We start from the raw sequence: 17,147 nt of genomic DNA on the forward strand, positions 1-17,147 counted from the left end.
GCGTGGTGTAACAGAGCAATTACTCCAGTGGTAGCTTGGGTGTATATTTTTTTATGAAAACCAGTGAAACAGTGTGGGTCCAAGAGGGAGGGTTGCTAACTTCAAGGTGGGGTCTGGAGAACTTCTGGAATTACAATTACAGACTACTGAGGAGAGTTCCCCTGGAGAAAATGACATATTTGGGTGGTGGGTTCCATGGGATTCTACCCTGCTGGGGGCCCTCCCTTCCCAAACCCCATCATCCCCCCCCCCAAAAAAAATCTCCAGGTATTTCCCAACTTGTTTCTGGCAACCCTAGGATTAGGGAGGCCAAATGTTTCTACATCTACTCCTAAGCCTTTTAAGCAGTATGAGACCCCTGAGGATTGTGAGGTCATGGTTGATGTCAGTCTAGATCAGTGGTTCTCAACTTTCCTAATGCCATGACCCTTTAATACAGTTCCTCACGTTGTGGTGACCCCCAACCATAAAATTGGTATGTATAAAATATAAAAAGACCGTTTTCCAATGGTCTTAGGTGACCCCAGTGAAAGGGTCATTCGACCCCCAAAGGGGTCGCGACCCACAGGTTGAGAACTGCTGGTCTAGATCCCCCTAATCAGGGGTCTGCAACCTATGGCTCTCCAGATGTTCATGGACTACTAATCCCATCAGCCCCTGCCAGCATGGCCAATTGGTCATGCTGGCAGGGGCTGATGGGAATTACAGTCCATGAACATCTGGAGAGCCGCAGGTTGCAGACTCCTAGCTCAAAACCCTGCTCTGCCTCAAAATATACAGGGCAGGTAATCTTCAGACTGTCCCTTTTCTCAGCCCAGCCTACTTCTCAGGGGTGTTAATGGGATAACATGGAGAAAGGGAGAATCGTACTCCAGTTTGAACTCCTTGGAAGGCGGGTGGGATTGGAAATGACAGACCCCGTGCAGAAAATGGGCTGGTGAAGCTTTTCCTGCCACCGGGGAAGCACAAAGAAAAGCTTCACCCACAATTCCCTGAGTCTGGTGGTCCCTGAGAAATACCCTGCATTTTGCTCCAAGGCCCCAAGAATATTTTGTCCCTGCTAGGGAACAGGGATGCCAACTCCAGCTTGGGAACTGGCTGGAGATGGGGGCAGTGAGTGCCAGGGAGAAATAGAGGGGGCTCACTAGAGTTATCTCTCCATTCATAAACATCAGTCATTCTGTTTTTCACTGGCTCACACATAGGCATGATTTCTTGAAAGGTCCTTTCCTCTCGGCAACCAGCTCGCACAAGAAAACACCCACAGGAAACCCTCCTGCAGCTTGTCATATATGGAAATCTCAGTCAGAGCAAAAAAGATCACTCGCACAGAGGAAGCAAGAGCTGGCGTGGAAGTGGAACGCAGCCCACAGCAAACTGGCCATCCCATTCAGACAGGGATGCCATTTTAGTCCATGTTATGGTGGCCTGCGAAGGCAACTTGCTCAAATCAGTCTTCCATAACCAAATTTATTTGTTTGTTTGTTTATATTATTACTAGCAGCAAAGCCCAATATGGGGGAGGTGCAGTGGGGCCCAACAAAGGGTGGGGGAGGAAGCATTTCCCCCTTGCAATGGGCTTTGCTGGGGCAGTAGCAGCCCCTTTCCCCTCTCCTGAAGCAACGCTTCTCTCCAGCCTGGTCCTGAGTCTGTGGCTTGGGGTGGGAGAGATCAGGTAGGTGTGGCTTGGGATAGGTGGGAAGGTGGGAAAGGAGTAGCTTGGGGTGGGCGGAAGGCCCGACAGGAGGGCAGCCTGGCGCTGCTGCTGCTCCGTACCCTTTTGAGCGTAGCCCCATGCATCCTCAGTCAATGGATACGCAGGGGACTCTCCTGCATGCCCAGTGGCTGAGGGTTCGTTGTCGCGACATTAGCCAATTATATAAGGTAGATAAGATAGCTATCCCGTCTCAATGGTTTATGACACAGTCTCGTCTAATTCTCCCCCCACCCCAAACAATACATATAAAACCAGTGTAGAATTCCTAGTAGGCTGCCCAAGCTTATGATAGATCTGGATTCTTTGTGGAGTGTTTTGGTGGTGGAAAGCGCCATCTCGTTGCAACCTTCTTATGGCAACCCTTCAAGACAAGAAACATTCTGAGGTGGTCGGCCTTTGCCTGCCTTTGCACAGCAACCCTGGACTTCCTTGGTGGTCTCCCATCCAAGTACTAACCAATGCTGGTGCTGCTTAGCCCCTGAGATCTGATGAAATCGACCTAACTTGGGTCATCCAGGTTAGGACGGAGGAGATTTGCCATTGCCTGCCTCTGGAGTGACTCTGGACTTCTTTGGGGGTCTCCTACCTGACTCTCCCACCTGACTCTCCTACCTGACTCTGGGCCATCCAGGAGTGTTGCTTGTGGAGTGTAGCTCTATGGTAAAGGGAAGACTAGCCTACACAGGGTCTACAGTCCTATCATCATAGCATTAGGCAAATTTGTGTTCTGGCTGGTTTCACCAGCCCTTCAGGTGGACACCTGCATCGATCACCTTCCTCAAGTGCCTCTGCTCATGTCCTTAAGTCAGATGTGGGGGCCTTGCAGAAGTCAGGGAGTCACATTTTTTAATGCTCTGAGCCCATCAGAGTCGAATCTGCAATGAACATAGGTTGTGGGTCAGTTTGAAAGCTACATGTGAAATGTGGACTAGTGAAATGTGGACTAGACAATGCTACTATTAGATGGATTTCTAATGGGTTGACTGATCAAACTCATAGGGTGCTCATCAATGACTCATCTTCATCCTGGAAAGAAGTGACTAGTGGGGTGCCACAGGGTTCTGTCCTGGGCCCAGTGCTATTCAATATTTTTATCAATGACTTGAATGATGGGGGAAAAGGGCATGCTAATAAAATTTGCAAATTACACCAAAATAGGAGGGGTTGCTAATATCCCAGAGGACAGAGTCAAGATTCAAAATGACCTGGACAGATTAGAGAACAATATCCATCCATCCATCCATCCATCCATCCATCCATCCATCCATCCATCCATCCATCCATCCATCCATCCATCCATCCATCCATCCATCCATCCATCCATCCATCCATCCATCCATCCATCCATCCATCTACCCATCCACCCATCCACCCACCCATCCACCCATCCACCCATCCACCCATCTATCTATCTATCTATCTATCTATCTATCTATCTATCTATCTATCTATCTATCTATCTATCTATCTATCTATCTATCTATCTATCTATCTATCTATCTATCTATCTATCTATCTATCTATCTATCTATCTATCTATCTATCTATCTATCTATCTATCTATCTATCTATCTATCTATCTATCTATCTATCTATCTATCATCAGAGGATGTGGAGGATGAATAAGCTGATGGCAAAATCCTTTTGTTTTCCCTAGGTAGCAAAGTAGAGGCCCCCGGCAGGGCCAGGCTGGGTGGGGCCTGGCTTGTTCTCTGTGCTGCTCAAGAGCTCACTTGCACAGCTAAGCCAGCCCTCCCAAAGCCAGAACCTTTTCTTCCGGGTCTCCTGCAGTTCCCCGGGTTCTCTGGCCAATAAAAGGGTTGTTAACTCCAGCACTCTGGCAGGACTCCAATGCAGCACCTCCTAATCTGCCTAAAGACCCCGCTGTAATTTGCGACGGGATGCTGAGTCAACGTGCTGCTTGCCAGGGGCTGCTTCTCTTGCCCAGGCGGGCCGCAGGGCCTCCCCGCCAACAAAGGCTGCGAGACCCCAGGGTTCTTTTCGTGCTGCACGGCATTGACATGAAAATAAATAAATGAATCATATTGAAAACAATCCTTCCGCCTCCTCGGGGGGGTGGGGGGGTCTGCTACTAGCCGAACAAAGATATCGCAGCAATCTAGGTCAGCTGCTTGTTGCCAGGAAATGTTTGGGAAGGCACGGCTCTCTTCCTGGGGAATATTTTTCACTGGATGGGTCCCACAATGAAAAAGTCTCCAGGAATTTCCCAACCCACAGTTGGCACCCTTGGGGACCAGAATTTGAGATGACTGTCCAGAGTCCCCCTCGCCCAGATCAGGCTGTGATTTTGCATTTGAAGCATAAATCAACATTTCTTCCCTCCCCTAAAACCGTAAGTTTGAAGGACTAAAATTGCCCAGCTGCACCACTGAATATGCAGAGAGATGCATAAAAACCTCCACAGATCTGCTGAAGGGTGTCGAAATGGAGAGTATCACTGTCAAGTGATGTCTGGGCCCTGGGAATGTCTGGTCTGTCTCACGACTGTTTTGCACACTCTGAGGAATGATTAGGCATGGCTGGCAGGGGCAGGGTGGCCTGGCAGCTGTTTTACATGCAGAGGGCCCCCAGTTCAGCTCTGCCACCAATGGGCTTATCTATCTATCTATCTATCTATCTATCTATCTATCTATCTATCTATCTATCTATCTATCTATCTATCTATCTATCTGTCTGTCTGTCTGTCTGTCTGTCTGTCTGTCTGTCTGTCTGTCTGTCTGTCTGTCTGTCTGTCTGTCTGTCTGTCTGTCTGTCTGTCTGTCTGTCTGTCTATATGCTGCCCTTCCCTCACAGGCATAGGGCAATTAGTGTTGGAATTTCCAGCCTTGTTTGCATGCAGGCAGCAGAAGCAGCAGGGAATTCTGGGAAGCTGCACGTACATTCTAAAGGTGACAGTTAAAAAACGTTGGTAGTGTTCTGTTCCCTCACTGCCTCACTCACTCACCTACTTGCCTGACTGCCTGACTGACTAAGTGAAAAGATGTTCTCTGTATTGATGGAAACCAAATGCTATTTAAAAGTGCTCTGACAAAGATATTGTATCACAACCAAACTGTAACAAACTATGAGCCCTGCATGCAACTATATATATGTGATACTTTGTTAACATGCATATACTGTATATGTTTTCTCTCTCAGTTAAGTAAAGTTCTCCTTATGTTTATCAACTTCTAAGGAAAAAACAGCTGGTCTTTTGAGAGATAACTATTCTAATTTAACGTGCCACACAATCCACATTTCTGCTTGTTACTTTGCTTGACAGGATTATATATTCTAAATATACCTGTTGCCCTTCAGGTTATGGGCCCATCCCAGCCACCCAGATGTGCATTGTGTAGTCAAATGAAGCACAGTCTAACCAGACTAACAAAATCCAGCCAGTGACGTTCAGATATTAAATACTCAGAGAAAAATTATTAGAAACAGGTTTTAACTGAGAGAAATATAAAATCTGCAATAACATTGAATTTTAAAAGGCAATCATAATGTTTCTTGTAGAGGACAAAACAAAGGGAAATATGCAACGAATTCCCATACTATCTACTCACAATTATCAACAATAAAGAAAAAGAGTAATTGTGTCTTTAAAGGCAGAACAATGTATTAAAAGTCCCAAGCCTGACCAAAGTGAAGAAGAAATTAGAAACTGGGAATTGCAGGGTGCAATTGCTACTAAAATAATTTATGCATGTTTAGATGATACTGAGAATATATGTAAATGAAAGTGAAACTGCAAAAGAAATGTTACAGAAAATACATTTTCTCAGAGTTGTTACAAAACACAAAATAGGTTGATTAAACAATTATTGAAAATAAGATTAGAAGAAACTTGTGAAAAATATATTAATAATCTATTAGTATTTGATAAATTACAGTACAGTATTTGATAAATTAAAGTTAACAGGACTAGAATTTAATGAACAACAGAAAATTGGCTTTTTATGGGAACTCTTGGTGAAAGATTTGATGCATTTGTCTCAGTCTTGGAGGGAAAAGAAAGTTTAACTCTCGATGAAGCAATTTCAAAACTCAGACAAGAATGTGAGATTTCAGAGTTCAGATCTCTGTGAGAGATTGAATCAAAAGGATTCAAGTTATACTGTAAAACAATACAGTGCAAGGAGAAATAAATTTAGGTCAAGCACCAAGATGCTTTAACTGTGGAAAATATGGTCATATTGCTAGAAACTGTATATTAAAGAGAAAGTCAGTAATAGATATGACAAATAGGTAAGCAGAAAGATAGAGATAAATAATGATTCAAAAAAGTCAGAGCAAACATAAAAATTTCAGAGAGCATTCACTTTATGCCCTACAGTATGAGAAGGGGCTTGCAATAAGAAAAAATAGTTTGAATTCTGAAAAATGGATTATTGATTGTGGATGCACAAATCATAGCAGTAACTCAGAAAAATTATTTAAAACTATTAACAAAAGTAAATGGAACACTCCAGACAGCAAATGGTGAAAGTAGGAAAACACAAGGATCTGGGAGTGGATATCTAAAGTGTAATTTACCACAAGAGACTGTTGAGCATAATGTTAGTAATGTGTTGTTTCTACCAGAATTAGATTGTAATATGCGATTGTGTGTCAGCTCTAGATAAGAAAGGATTTGCTGTACACTTTGAAAAAGGTAAATGCACAGTGTCTAAGAACAACGTACTGTATGCACAAGCATTTGAAAACAATGGTCTGTACGAATTAAGTTTATCAGAACATATATAAACAGAGCTCAAATGTGCACAGAGAAACAGACTTTGGAACTATGGCATAGAAGACTTGGCCATAGGGATACAAAAGCAACATGTGAATTACAGAGCAAGGGTCTTGCTACAGGAATCGAAATAAATCCACGTGACCAGGATAAAACAACAAAATGTGTTACAATGAAAGGAGTCCGACCTTCTTTTAAACTAAGAACAGAAAAGAGGAGTACTAGAGTATTGGACATTATTCATACTGATATTTGTGTACCTTTTAATGTGCCATCACTGGGAGGAAACAGATATGCCCTAATATTTGTTGATGATTTTTCGAGGTACTGTGTGACATACATACTGAAGGAAAAGGGCCAGATGAATTAGGAAGTATAGGAAGTATATCGCTATGGTAACGAATAAATTCCAGCAAAAACCAAAAACCCTACAGAGTGACAATGGTGGTGAGTTTATTTCACACAAAACACAAGAATACCTTGAAAGTCAAGGAATTCTACACAGAAGGAGTGTTGCTCACACACCAGAGAAGAATAGGGTGGTTGAAAGAAAACTTAGGCCATTTCTGCACGGCCAGAGGCAGCAGCTTCCCACCGGCTTAAATGAAGCTGGTGGAGCATTGGGACTGTTCGCACAGTCTTACCTTTGCTTCCTGTGCAGCTCCAGATGGCTGAAAAGACACTCCCACACTGCCCTCTGACCCCAGAGGGGCCAAAAGTGGTGCCCTCAGCAAGTTTCAAAAGTGCTGTTTTCCCACTGTTTCAGGAAAGCAGCAGCACCAGTTGTGCAAACAACGCCCAAGGAATGGAGTTTTTTTTCTGTCCCTAGGACGCTGGTTTTTTGTGCGGACCCCGCCCTAGACATTTCCTAGAGATTACTAAATGTATGTTGGCTGATGCAAAGTTACCAAAAACTCTGTGGGCAGAAGCGATTATCACAGTGACATATATTCAGAATTGATTACCAACAAAAGTTAGCACTGATACACCATATCAGCTACGGCATGAAAGTGTTCCAGATATGAAACACATCAGAGTATTCGGCAGCAGAGCATACTCCTACATACCAAAAGAAAGAAGACAAAATCTAGATCCCAGAACACAAGCATCCATCTTTGTTGGATATGCACCAGGATGCAAGGGATACAGAGTGCTGAATACCAGAACACACAAATCACAGTTAGACATGTGGTCTATTTTGATGAAAGCAACCTGATCAATCACAAGAACTAACAGAACCAGAGAGAAGGCTGATAATACCAAGTATAATGAACAGTGACCCTGGTCAGAGTGAACGAGATACCACAGAAAGTGACAGAAGAAGAGGATAAATATAAAGAAACCACAGATGAAAGAGCCAACAAGTTGGAAATAAATTGAACAAATGCCAGCTGCAGAAGCCATAGGATGGAGAAAGGCAGCAGAAGAGGAAATTGAAGCACTGCACAAGAACCAAACAAGGACTTTAGTAAAACACCATCCAACAAGAAAGCAATTGGATGTAAAAGATTATTTAAAACAAAACAAGATGCAGATGGAAAAAGTACAACCACACACCAAGCACATCAGAGTAAGGTACTACTTAGTGGAACAAGGTACCACTTAGTGGAACAAAGTACAGTAGAACTGAAATACTGTCATATTAATGAAATTATTGCAGATGTGCTAACCAAGCCTCTGCCAAGAGACAGATTGGAGAAACTACGCAGTTGACTTGGACTCACAAGTGCATGCATGCAAGTCTGAGAAGGGGTGTTGGAATTTCCAGCCTTGTTTGCATGCAGTGGCAGCAGAAGCAGCAGGAAATTCTGGGAAGCTGCATAAAGGTGACAGTTAAAAACGGTAGGTAGTGTTCTGTTCCCGCACTGCCTCACTCACTCACCTACTTACCTGACTGCCTGACTAAGTGAAAAGATGTTCTCTGTACTGATATATACCAAATGCTATGTAAAAGTGCACTGACAAAGGTACTGTATCCCGGATGATGGCAGGGGATGATGGGAACTGTAGTCCTTAACATCTGGAGGGCCGCAAGTTTGACACCTATCGCAACCAAACCGTAACAAACTATGAGCTGTGCATGTAACTATATATTTGTGATACTTTGTTAATGTGTATCTACTGTATATGTTTTATCTCTCAGTTAAGTAAAGTTCTCCTGAGGTAAAACGGCTGGTCTTTTGAGAAATAACTATTCTAATTTAACGTGCCGTACATTTCTGCTCGTTACTTTGCTTGACAGGATTGTATATTCTAAATGTACCTGTTGCCCTTCAATTCACAAGAATGCCCTTTCTCTGCCTGAGATCCAGGACAGCTGCCGCCAGTCAGAAGAGGCAATTCTGGGCAAGACAGGCAAAGAGAGCTGGACTGGATTCAAATGAAGTTTTAAGGATCTTCTAAGAAGTCCTCCGCTTCAGACCACAGGTAGGAAGGGCTGCACGTTTGCATTCTCCTCTATGCAAAAACATCTCTCAGCACATGGAAAGCTAACCCATCTGGGGGAAGCTCAGCACCCTACTTCTCGAGGTGAGGGGATTTTTTGAAATGAAAAGCTATGTTGATACTCATGCCTGTCCTGAAGCTGCAGCATCGCCAAAAGTAGTGGCGGTGACTCTGGGTGAGAAGGCAGACCTGGAGGAACACCTGCACGCCTTCCAGGCAGGCACCCCCAGTCAGGGCAGCCCTTCCCACACCAGTCGTTTTAAGGGCGCCAATTCCAAGTTGAGAAATTCCTAGAGATTTGGGGGCGGAGCCTGTGGAAGGTGGGGTTTGCGGAGGGGAGGGACTTCAGTGGAGTATATTTAGGGGTGTCAAGAAGAAGAAGAGATAAGAGTTTGGATTTATATCCCCCTCCCTTTCTCTCCTGCAGGAGACTCAAAGGGGCTGACAATCTCCTTGCCCTTCCCCCCTCACAACAAACACCCTGTGAGGTGGGTGGGGCTGAGAGAGCTCCGAAGAACTGTGTCTTGCCCAAGGTCACCCAGCTGGCATGTGTCAGAGTGCAAAAGCTAATCTGAATTCCCCAGATAAGCCTCCACAACTCAAGCGGCAGAGAGGGGAATCAAACCCGGTTCCTCCAGATCAGAGTGCACCTGCTCTTAGCCACTGCTCTTAGCCACTACGCCACTGCTGCTCCTGTTGTTTCTTTCCAAGCAGCGCAAATGCCCCAAATCGCAAATGTCCCAGACCCCCGTCTGCAGGGCCAGCGCAGGAGCTGGAGACCCGCAGGGTGGCTTGGATGTGCCAAAGGTGCTCCGCTGTCTGTCACGAGGGAGGCCACGGCTTCGGCCAGACTCTCCTTGCTTGTGGGGCAGCCATTCTTTCCAAAGTACACATCATTCCGCTGTCAGGTTTTGCTTCCTCCTTTTTCCTGTATGCAAGGACTGAAGGGGATAAATGCGCAAAATGTCAGGTTTAGCTCAGGGGTCTTGGAGCTGCTGGCTGGACTGGGTTCTTCTCTCCACCTGTAACTTTTCTAGGCAGAGAATGGCCTCACCTGGCACCTACTGGTACCTTTTGACAGATGACCCCAGGAAACGTACCAGGGACTGTAGAGATATTTTGATTTCGTGCTGATCATGCATGTTTCCCTGCAGGGTGAGCTCATGTTAGGTTCCTCAGTAGTTCAGTCTGATTGGATACCATACATATCCTGAAACCATTTTAGACAATAATCTGAAAACTGGCTTGCTTTAAAATGTTACTTATATGGTTAAGAAATGTTAAGGAGATTTGGTCATTTTGAGCCTTCTTTCTGCCGTAGCTACAGGGTTAATTTTCACATGCTTGTATTTTGTAATGTTTTGTCTAACAAAGCAAACTATTTCTTCTTTCAATAAAAGATGGAAACTCTCTGAAGGCTTTCTGTCTAGTTTGCTGGTCTTAGTTCAAAGAACAGAACTCACAATTAATTCATTTGTATTATCAAAAATTAAAGGTTGCAAACACATTTTAAGCCGATAGATCCTGGAGCTATCCAGTGCTAGCTGTTTTAAAAAATTAATTCTTAGAAAGCTAATTAGTCTAGCTTTGCAATTTGGATGCGAGAGTAAATCATCCAGCTCCGGGCTGTGTGCCTGCCAACCTCTTCGTCCTGTTTTCTCTGCCACTGAGTTATGGGTCCCAGCTCAATCCAACATCTTGTCAAAGCACCATTCCCTTAAGCTGGGTCTTTTGTCCTCTGCCTGGCAGCAGCAGTTCACGATCCCAGGCAAAGAGGCATCTTCCCTACTTCTGAGGAATCTTATAAACCTTTAGCTGGAGATGATCTCAGTGGTGAAACCGAGGATCTTCTGCGGGCAAACCACTGCTCTGCTACTCATCTGGGTGTCAGGACCAGGCCTGTCAGTATCTTGATGTCTCGCTGTGTGTGATTTGCAATTGTTTTCCTGTTTCCCTCTTCCCTTCCGAGCAATCTCCTGTTGGCAATATCCTGGCGCCAGCCCATCTTTAAAGAGGTGTGAAAGGTTCCCAGGTCCTTTGTAGCTTTGTAGTAGAAACTGTAATGGACATTTGGTGTGGGGCGAAACGGGGGGGGAGGGATTAAAATATATAAGTCCTGGATCTGAGCTCTAGCTCAGATCCTGCTTTAAATTGTTACCCTTTGCAAGGAATAAACTGCTTTTGAACTTTCCTACGGTCTCTGTTATTTCCATGTTCGAGAGTCTGACACCGGGATCCTCTTACTTTGCTGGAAAGAGCAAAAACAATTTTGCAATGGAATAAAGCATAGTTGGATTTATATATCTCTTTTCTCTCCTATAGGAGACTCAAAGGGGCTTACGAACTCCTTTCCCTTCCCCCTTCCCCCCTTCCCCCCTTCCCCTCTTCCCCCCTTCTCCCCTTCCCCTGTGAGGTAGGTGGGGCTGAGAGAGCTCGGAAGAGCTGGAACTAGCCTAAGGTCACCCAGCTGGCATGTGTTGGAGTGCATAGGCTAATCTGAATTCCCCAGATAAACCTCCACAGCTCAGATGGCAGAGCGAGGAATCAAACCTTAACCCTAACCCTCCAGATTAGAGTACACCTGCTCTTAACCACTACGCCACTGCTGCTCCTGCAATACCCTGCATTAGAGAAGTATTCATATGTTTATTGTTCACCAGATAATGTTGCCCTTCAACACTAAAATTCACTCTTCAGAATGATAACTTGACAGTAAAATCCAAGGTGTTTTTTTTTTCTTTTTTAAGCAAGTGGGATTTGGCCTGTGTGCTTGAATGCAAAGGATGTTTGCAAAGGATATTGGGAGTTTTGAATGCATTGTATTGTATTGAATGTATTGAATGCAAAAGATATTGGGAGTTTTTATTACTCATTTTCATTCTCAGAGCAATGAAAATACAACCAGGAATCAGAAAAATCAGCTGGCAAATAGTGCCAGGACCAATTTCCTGCTCCAGCCCATCTCCTGGCAGGCACTGACAGGGACATGTCAGATGCTCTCGTATGCTGACAGTGCCTCCAAGAGCCAAGTATTTATGCTGAGAGTCAAGCATTCGGAGGGGCTGCGCATTCAAAATATGCAGAGGAGAATTTGGGGAGGGATGCAACCAGTTTTCAGCTGCAGCCCATGGGTACAGAGACCAGTGGCATACCTAGGCAAACTGGAGCCCTGGGCAAAACCTGAGAAAGAAAGAAAACAAGCATTGGCAGGAAGGGGGTGGGTTTAAAAGGAAAATCTGGGGAAATGCCTTCTGTCAGGGGGTGCCTGCTGTCAGGGGTGCAATTATTAAGATAGCAGCACCAAAATTTCAGAGTATCTTCGTGAGACCCTACTGATGATACCACCCAGGTTTGGTGAAGTTTGGTTCAGGGGGTCCAAAGTTATGGACTCTCAAAGGTGTAGCCCCCATCTCCTATTAGCTCCCATTGGAAACAATGGGGGATGGGGGCACTTTCTTTGGGAGTCCATAACTTTGGATTCCCTAAACCAAACCTCACCAAACCTGGGTGATATCATCAGGACAGTCTCCTGAAAAATCCCTGAAATTTTGGTGCTGCTATCCTAAAAACTGCGCCCTCTGCAGGCCAAAAACAGAAAAACACTGAAAATATTAAAAATCCCACAAACAAACTTGCAGTTTTTGCGCCCCCCCCTCCCCCACAAGGTGGTGCCCAGGGCAACTGCCCACTTTGCCCAATGGGAGGAACACCTCTGACAAAGACTGCTGTTTCTCCTCCTCCTCCATCCTACAGCAGCAAGGTTCCCAGGTCTCATGAAGAAGGGTTTTCTCTCTCCTCACCCCCCTCCCACCCCATCCTGAATCTTCTGCCTGTCAACTTCACTGGGTACCTGCCAGTCCCACCATTGCCACAGAAAAGATTATCTTCTGTCTCTACACTCTGTATAACTTTAGCGGTCTCTTTCCCCTGCCCTGGCCCAGAGTCATCTTTTCCCTCAAGCTGAATTAATTGGCTGGCCTGCTTGATGTCATGGAGGTGATTACAGCCCTTCAAGAAAAGCAAGGCCGGGCAGTGATGGGTGGCCAAAGAGGGTCTGTGGACGTGGGGATGGTGAGGGAGGAGGGGCTTCTACCGGGGAATGGCACTGGGTTACCAACTTCAATGTGGGGCCTGAAGATCTTTTAGAACAGGGGTCTGCAACCTGCGGCTCTCCAGATGTTTATGGACCACAATTCCCATCAGCCCCTGCCACCATGGTTTCTAGAAAGCAGTTCCCCTGGAGGAGGAGGAGGAGGAGGAGAAGAAGAAGAAGAAGAAGAAGAAGAAGAAGAAGAAGAAGAAGAAGAAGAAGAAGAAGAAGAAGAAGAAGAAGAAGAAGAAGAGTTGGATTTATACCCCCCCTTTTCTCAAAGAGTCAAAGGGGCATACAATCTCCTACCCCCACCACACACACACAACAAACACCCTGTGAGATGGGTGGGGCTGAGAGAGCTCCAAAGAACTGTGACTAGCCCAAGATCACTCAGCTGGCACGTGTTGGAGTGCACAAACTAATCTAGTTCACCAGATAAGCCTCCACAGCTCAAGTGGCAGAGTGGGGAATCAAACCGCTGCTTTTAAGCACCATTCCACCTGCTTTTAACCACCATGCCACACTGAGTGGGCTTTGGAGGATGGGCTGCATGGCATTATACCTGCTGATCCTGCTCTCCCCAGGGTCAGCGATCAAATTTCCAGGGCTTTGCTGATGTGAAGTTGGCAACCCTGGGCTGGCACTGTGAGATGCCCGGGTCATTTTAGTTGAATTGCAACCAGCACGCTGCTGGCTTCGCAGTGCCGTCTCTCTCGGTGGTGGGGATCGGTTGAGCGACTTTGGAGTCTGCCGATGAAAACAGACAAGCGACACTTGCTGCCAATGTAGCCGACGCTTCTCGGTCCTTCCCCAGGGCTTGTGGATTCTTCTGAATACCACTTTCCTTCACCTTACTCTCACGGATGCAAGTGGTGTCACCTTGGGAGGGGCACGGGGATTTGAACCCGGGTCTCCCCTGTCTGCGTTCAACCCTTGGTCCCCCAGGCGGCCGGCAGTCTGGTTTGGCAGGGGTGGCTCTGCGGAGGTTTGGGAGCAATTTGTAACATCTTTGCCTCGGGGTGGTAGCAGCGAGAAACCATGTTGCCTTGACAAGCAAGTGGCAGAGCGCAGGAGGGGCCGGCCAGGGGAAAGTGGGCAAAGATGCTGGCAAGGAGGTGGGGGCGGGGGAGAGCCCGTGGGGAACGGCGGGCGTTGGAGAGGGGCTGTTTGCCATCAAGGGAGGATGGTTGGTCCCCCTTTTCCGCCTTTTGCTTCGAGAAATCCCCAAGAAGGTTCTCATGGGGTTTCTCCAGCACAAGCTGAGCTGTCACTGTAGTTTAGATCTGGATGTGGAGCAACCCACCTGGAAAAATCACAGGAGCTGCGACTGGAGAACGCAACATCCTCCAGCTTTCCTCAGGAATGGCCAGATTCAGGGCTCTGTGGGGTTTTTTTTTGGGGGGGGGGGAGTAGCCTTAAAACCATCTCTTAGACTATGTGTGTTTTCGAGGGTCGGGGGGGGGGGGCTTTTGTGTGTGTGGGGGTTGTTCTTTGTTTTTATCACTGACAACCAATCTTTGAGGAGAGAGTATTCCTGCGTGGCAGTGGGTTGGACTTGATGGCCTTCATGGTCTCTTCCAACTCTGTGATTCTGTGGTTCCAAATAGACCTCGGACTGATCCTGAAAGGCTCAGCATGGCTCTTCCTATCAGGTTAATTATGGTGCAGGCAAATCCAGCCACAGTCTTGCAAATCAATTTAAGGTGGCAAAGCAGCACAGGAGACTCTAGTCCAGTGGTGGCGAACCTATGGCACGGGTGCCAGAAAGGGCACTCAGAGACCTCGCCCCCCACTCCCCTCTGCATGATCCCCCAGGAGAGGCTGGGCACCTGGGGGAGAGGCCTGCAGGGGGATTGCATTGGTGTGAGAGGCCTCTCTCCTGCCGGCACGATCCCCCTACAGGCCTCTTCTCCGCGCACCCAACCTCTCCCCGGGGGATCGTGCCGGCGGGGGAGAGGCTTGCAGGCTTGCAGCTGGCTGGGGTGGGGCTCAGCCCATTGAATGGGGGGGGGGGGCTGCAGGGCCAAAAGCACAGTTTGTTTCCTCCCCGTCCTACTTGAGCTACCTGCCCGAAGAAACCTGAGCTGTGCTTTGTGTGGAGGAGGGGACTCCATGCCTTTCAGAAGCCGCGGAGAGTGAGTCTGGTGGGGGAGGAAGGAGGTGGGCGGCCGAACTCTAGAGGCCTCTTCCGCACATGCAGAATAATGCACTTTCAATCCACTTTCACAATTGTTTGCAAGTGGGTTTTGCTCTTCCGCACAGTCAAATCCAGCTGCAAAGTGCCTCGAAAGTGGATTGAAAGTGCCTTATTCTGCATGTGCGGAAGGGGCCAGTATTTGATTCTGTGAAAGACCCACAGCTCAGCATGAGAGGCAGGAAGGGATGCTGAGGGTTTGCGGGTGGGGGGGGGGGGGGTTGAGGCGCAGCGCCAGGGGCAGCGCAGGTGTGGGTTGTCTTGAGAAGTGGGGGGCTTGGTGAGGTCTGAGGTCTGGTGCAGCTGGGAGGGCGGTCGAGGCGGCGGGGCAAATGCGGCTGGAGGAGAGGAAGGGGTGGCAGTCGAGAGTGAAGTGAAGCGCCGCTGCCTTTCTTGAGAAAACGGCATCTGTTCTTGTGCTGGCTGCTGAAAGTTAAGGAGAACCCCGGCTGAATCCTGGAATGAACCTGGGCAAGGAGCCAGTGGCGGAGGAATGCAGGAAAATCAGGCCTCTGCCTCCTCCTCAGCTCTCAGTGGGCCTGCCGAAATGCCCTCTCCGCCGCTGCCTGGCGCCCAACTGCGGCGGTTCTGTCTCCCTTGAAACTCCCTCCTGGTCGGTGTCTGGCATCCCTCAGCCTTGCCAGCTGTGCTCCGTAAGGCACTGTCCCTTCTTTCCGGCCACGCTTCTTGTTGGGGCGCCTTCTGGTTTGTGCGCCTTCTGCGTGGCGTGCTGCAGCTTCCTTTGTCAGATGTCTGCTGCACGCCCATCCTTCGCCTCTGAGTCCCACCTTTCTCTGCCCTCTCCTCTCCCCTTCTCCAGGCTGTTTTCTCCCGGCAGGTGCCTAGCCCCGCTTTCCTGTCCCTTTCCATCCACTTCTCTCTCTCACAGACACACGCACACTCCTCCAGGGCCACACACCCCTCTCGGGAAGAGGGATATGACCTCTGGTCCCCGCCTCCCATGGCAGCAGTGCTTGTCCTTCCTGCTGGCCTGTTGGCACTTTGCGATTCATAGGTGGGTTTGGGGTTTCAGTTTGGGTACTCGGTCTCTAAAAGCTTTGCCATCACTGCTTTAGTCAGATGGGGACTCCCCAAGAAAGCCAGGGTCTCTGCCTTGAAAGTGCTGCTTTGCACTGAACGGCTGGCCTGGGTTAGCTGATGCCTGTGATCCGCCAATAGGCCCCGGGTGAGGCTGGCCCTGCCTCGGGTCTGGGTAATGGAGGCTGCCCTTCTTCCAAAGCAGCAATTAGCTGTGTTTCTCCTCTGCCCTCTCTAGAATAAGAAGTTGGGTCTGTCTGCAAGCGAGCTCCAACCTAGCGTTTATGATTGCTGGAAGAATACACAGGCGCACATACTACGCTAGGAGTTCTTGCGTGCTCCCTGGAAAAAAAAACTCCCCTTCCTGGATCTAACTTGATAATTCCACGCTTTGCCATGGGTAGGCATCTTTGGGGCGCAAAGTGGGCAGGGAGGGGCGCTCATTAGGACTGGCACGGCTTCGACTGATTAACTGAACAACAGCCTCAACTTCAGCTTGGGTTTTCGGTAACTTGCCCATTTTCAATGAAACCAAAGGAGCAAAAGGCTGAAACTGTTAACATCAATGTCATTTTGAAAAAAATCAAATTAATTGAGGACCAAAGATCAGGCAGACATTTTCGGACTGTAAAATCCATAGTGAAGGGTGTGTGTGTGTGTGAGAGAGAGAGAAAGACAGGCATGGATGGATGGATGCACGTAGGCAACGACCTTATTTCTCCTGGCGGCCTGCGGGGGGACGGGGTGGGATCGCTTTGGCCCCTGTTCACAGGCACTCACATCTCTTGCTGGATTGGATTTCTTGATGTCAAATGCAGGAACTTATGATAAGTCCAGGCCATCAGACATGAAATGACATGACTGCAAATTAACAATTGAACACAGTTTGATATCCAAGTCCAGTGGGCTGCATGGTCTCTCC

Source organism: Sphaerodactylus townsendi, linkage group LG06 (assembly GCF_021028975.2).
Source record: "Sphaerodactylus townsendi isolate TG3544 linkage group LG06, MPM_Stown_v2.3, whole genome shotgun sequence".
NCBI classification, from domain to species: domain Eukaryota; kingdom Metazoa; phylum Chordata; class Lepidosauria; order Squamata; family Sphaerodactylidae; genus Sphaerodactylus; species Sphaerodactylus townsendi.